The sequence below is a fragment of the Cariama cristata genome, unplaced genomic scaffold (genome assembly GCF_000690535.1).
Source record: "Cariama cristata isolate BGI_N322 unplaced genomic scaffold, ASM69053v1 scaffold42439, whole genome shotgun sequence".
Lineage (NCBI taxonomy): Eukaryota > Metazoa > Chordata > Aves > Cariamiformes > Cariamidae > Cariama > Cariama cristata.
In genome coordinates, this window is record NW_009638242.1 from 2,902 (window position 1) to 8,134 (window position 5,233).

Genomic DNA, 5,233 nt, shown 5'->3' on the forward strand with positions numbered 1-5,233 from the left:
GTAGATGTGACACGATTCTCTTCACTACCACCTCATGGGAAACTCTTTCGTTAGCTGAACTCAGAGCTGCTCCTGCTCTCCAATCTCATCCTCACCCTGATGGCAGAAACAGCAAGGGAAGGGGGAAGAGGGATGAGTGGGAAGGACGCGGTCCTGTCTCCTCGCACAGCAGGAGGAATGTGGAGAGCAAGCCTAGAATTTAAACCCGTTGTGCCCTGTGGCGTTGTCAGACTATGCCTTCAACCTCTGCATCCAGGCCAGTACTTAGTGGTTGTTACACCTTACTTGTGCCAACGTTTAACAAATGTTGTCTTTGGAGATCAAAACGTTTGTTCTCCTGAAGGCAACTGGATCCTGCAGACAGCGGTACGGAGAACCTCGGGGAGTTACTCCAGTGTCTCAGTCAAGAGGTTCCCTTGCCCCCTTCTTGGCTCTGAAAGTTTCGGTTGTTCTGCTTCTGACTGGACTACTGGAAGTATGGAAGGGGGCACTAATGGAAAAAACCAGCTTCCTTCCCTGTAAAATCACATTTTCTATTATAATCACATATTTACAACAAAGACTACTAAATTCAAACGTAAGTAGGTATACATTTGAAACATGAAAACCATGTATTCACTGAGATACTCGGGGTTTGCAGAACGGCTGAAATCCAACCCTCTGGAAACAACATATAAATGACAATTATCTCAGATCTCACGCTTCTGTGTGCCTTTTGGGACTGAGCTCCCAATGCACAAATAATAATCAGTTTGGGTACGTGCGTAGCTCGCTTTTCCCCAACCATAGAAATAAGGGTGAATGTTCTAATAGCTCTCACATTTCAAGCAAAGGATGGTTAATGTCATTCAGGACATTAAAGCATTTAGCAGTCCCAGCAGGAAGAACAGTAAAATGGTAAAGAATTATTAAAAGAACCATTTCTCTGTGTTTCTTTTGCCAACAGCAATTTTACCACTGTATTTGGGGAACTATACAAGCTCCCTCTGCTAGCACTTTTATCATAAATATATTTAGGTTTTTTTCTTTCTCTATACGCTCCTTGAAGCCACATTACACTGGCTTTATCCCAGCAAATTACTATATTTTTCATCATGTAAACTTAATAATGGATATAATACAGTAAATGAAAACAGGTAAAAATGGTGTTGCTGCAAGAAGTCAGGCTTTGGGAGTCTATTCTGCCTTCTGTTCTGTTCACAGGACTCTGCTGTCCATTACTTTGGCTTTGCCCTAGCGTAATAAACAGAACACAGACCAATAAGTCTAAAATAAGAATAATGTTCCTCTTGTATACCCATTTATACTATCAGGCAGTCGTTCCCAGTGTTAAGTAATTCACTTAATTAGTAATTCAAGTACTTTATTACATGTAGGGGAGAAGGGATTACATTGGAACAGTTAATCAAGATAGACTATTATTTACCAATAAAATAGAGTTCTATTAGAGGAACCCAAGACATCCTTGCCTGGAAGGATACTGGAGAATGCCAGGAACCCAGTTTTATAAGATAGCTGTCACGCAGTGTTACCACAGTCTGCTACTTCAGCAGAAGAAAATAATTTAAAAACCCCCACATATAAGTTGTATTTAAGTGTACGTAAAACAATGCAAAGTAGTTGAACATGTTTAAATAATCTTTATTAAACTTACCATTAAAATAAAATAGAAATTAGACTTCTTGTGATTACTAATGGATGTATTTCTTGAATCTGCATCCAGACTGGTCTGTTAATGTAACACTGTTCATGAGCTTGCTATTAAGCTGACCCAGTTTAGTGTTGTAAAGCTGCTTATGTCTTGTCAATGAAGCACTGAATTTGAGGGGTCTCAGCCACCATATTAATCACACCTAAGGAAAAATAAGCAATTCTGCAGGAAAAAAAAAACAAACAACAAAAAGAGGTACTGCAAACATGAGAAAAACAAGCAGGTGTCACTCGGTGTCTTCAAACTTCAGAAGTTTCCCCTGTCACAATTACCAAGATCACGTTAGTCAGAGTGACTTCAGAATCAAGTCATGGCCCGGCAAATTGTTGCAATTAAGGAAATCAACATATAGTAAGCACTGGTAATAGATGAAAATGGGTATAGCAAAACCAAGACCTCTTCTTTCAAATACTCATCCTCAAGGCAAAATCCCCAAGTACAATTCAGTTACCGGAGAATGCTGTCTGGATTATGGCACTCTACAATTTAGCTCTTGCTTTACTACGAGAACTCTAATCTAGCTGGTTAAAGTTTTGTGGCTTTCACCTTTGACCTCTGCTATTCTTATTACCTCACAACTGCGTATCATGGCACTTGCAATAATCAGAAATATGAGACTGTAATCCTTAGTGCCGGGGTATAAGATAGGGGTGCTGGGTAATTCACAACAGGAATCCCCTTCAGTCTGACCACCAGCAGTTTATAACATTTAAGAAATGCTGAAAAGCTCACTGTTTTTCCTGCACTGAGGAATCTGAAACACTTAATGGAATGCTGAACCATTCACCAGCACAGTCTGGCAGGTTACATTGAATGTAAAGATGACAGTGTGGAAGTTTACTTGTTGCTTTGTTAATTGTCCAGGCTCCTACAGTTTTAAATGGACAATTGTAACAAACCAAGGAAAAAAGCCCTCGAGGATAAATTGATGGAGAGTATTTACCTCCTCCTCAGTATTTGAAAGGTTTCCATATACAGCTAAGGAGTCTCCACATGGCATCCAGTTGTAGCATTCAGGGAGGTCCTAACATACAAACAGATGTCCATTTCTATTTTTATAGACTTCAGTGTTGACTGGTTTCAAGACAGACTGTTTCAAAAACCTCTACAGCTGAAGGTCTTCAAGGCAAGCAGAAGCAACAGCAACTTCTGGGTGTACAAGGCATGCTTGAAACCACACAATACAGACAGAGAATTTGTTGCTGTGTTTTCTTCTTTACAGTTTCCATTGACTTATATTGCTGTTCTTTGTCTAAACTTAATGGCCTGTGTCCCCATCCCGCCTCAAGCACCCAACAGGTATATATCCTTACAGAACATAGACTGGACAATCTTTTAAACAAGAACAATGGTAATATTTTCCACCTTAGCTTAGGTAAAAGAAATCACCATGCCAAAGCAAGCCAGAAATAGGTAACACAGTATGATAGAATCTCCTCTCTCACATATTGCAGGAGCCCCACAATCTGTTGTCTTTGTTTGCAAAGTCCTTGAACTATAAGGACATATCGTGGAGAAACTGTATGTCATGGTTGGATACCATAATTACAATTGACGATTGCTGTTACCAGCCAGTAATGTTGGTGTGTCTACCTGGGGCAGGGCAGGGATATGGAAAACTGTAATAAAAAAAAAAAAAATGCATGGAAATTGAATCAAAACATTGCTAGACAATGCCAAAAGAGGTCACCATTCTTTAAGTACTCTTATTAAGAGTATGACAAAAAATGTTTAGAAGCTAAAGATGTCTTTTTACATTAATGTTCACATGAAAATTTCTTACATTAAATGTTTTTACATGGACTCCAATTGTTACTTCTTTTTAGCCGCACAAAGTAAGTCTTCTGTATCCATCTGAGCTTTTTAAACTCAGTGCAGGGGGGGGGACCTGGTACTCTGGGTGCAGACGGCATCTGAAATGAAAGCTAACAGTTAATAACAGTCCTGGTCGAAAGGGTCAGCCCAGCAGCCCAACCGCAGCTTGCTGTGCCTGGAGGGAGGAGGGGGTCCGCTCTGCGAAGGAGCTCTGTCCTTCAGCTGCTGAGTTAGCATGTTGTCCCAGGAGCCTGGAGAGCACGGTTAATGGTGCCCACAAAGGGAAAAGAGGGGCCAAGGTCACTCTGCAGCGTCATCTTGGGGCATTACCCAGTTTGAGGAGAGCCCTACTAGGCTCCTCTTAGCTTGGGCTTGATGGGAGTGTATCTAGAGAGACAGGTAGCTGCCCCTAGGAAACCTCTATTGAGACAACAGTTTTAAAACCCTCTCCTGTTGATCACACAAGGAATCATTTGCATGAGATGCTCGTGCATCAAGTCTATGTGTGCACACAGTTAAATTATTCTCTAATTTAGCCACTCAAAGTAGATAGATTCATTCATATATTTTCAGACCAGAAAAGATAATTTAGTCATAAGGACTCCTTGAGAATTGCACTAAGCGACTCCAGCCAACCTAGCGAGCATGTTTTCAGAAGTCACCCAACAGGTGGGAGCAGAACCCTAGAGCAGGGCTTGTATCAAGAAGGGATGGAGGTAGATGATAAATGGGAATGCTCAAAAGAAGCAGGGCAATTGATGATAGGGTAGGGACTTTCAGCATGAACCAACACCCAGGGCTATTCCTTATCACATGCTTGAAGCACAAGCTCAGTGAGGCAAGCCCCGTAATCCCCCAAATTATGTGGGTATACTGCTCCTGGTTCAGCAATTAAGCAATAAACATAGCATGTTATAATGGAGGTACTAGTATTTGCATATCAAGGTACCCAGCAAGCCAAAGCCAAAAGTGAGAAAGTCATTTAGTGCTCGATGCTCTGCCACAGAAGGTAGCCGGAGCTCCAGAACATCCTGTGAGTCTTGGGAACACTGGTATAAACCCAGTGGTCATGCTTCTGTGCTGGGGGGTTGCACAAATGCTAGTGAAGCTGCTAGTGCGGGTTTCTCTTGGCCCAAAGCCTTTGGCAGGGGCTGAGACTGGCTGAACCTCACCGCTGCCAGAGCTCTGAGCCGGCTCTGCGATCTTCCAACGGCAGCACCTTCTCTCGAACCATGCGCAGCCAAACACACCTCTTCCTTTTGGGTACTCCGCTTCCTTCCCTCCCTAAAACTCATGGGACCAGAAATAAGTCACACTTCTCCAACCTCATTTTCCTTGTTCTCTTTCCATAGCTTACTTCTCCCCCCTGCAGACCTTCTATCTCCTAATTTTTCTCTCGTTCTCTCTTCTGCTTCCCTCCCTTTCCCCCTCCCCCTGCTTTCTCTCCCTCTGCACTTTGTGAACTGCTGCCGCAGTGCTGAAGTCCAAAGTTCAGTAACTTGCTAAGCATACAGATCATGAACCTTGGAGAATTTACATTGCTCCAATGTAAACAGATAGCCAAGGGTCCCTTTATCAGCACCGGCTCAGGACAGTCGTGGGGGGTCTGAAGTGGCTCAATTTTGTATTTTGTTTTTTTGGGGGGGGGCGTAAAGGCGGGAGGCTGTGCTGTGCCCATTCTCCTGACAGTCGGGCGTGTTACCTCAG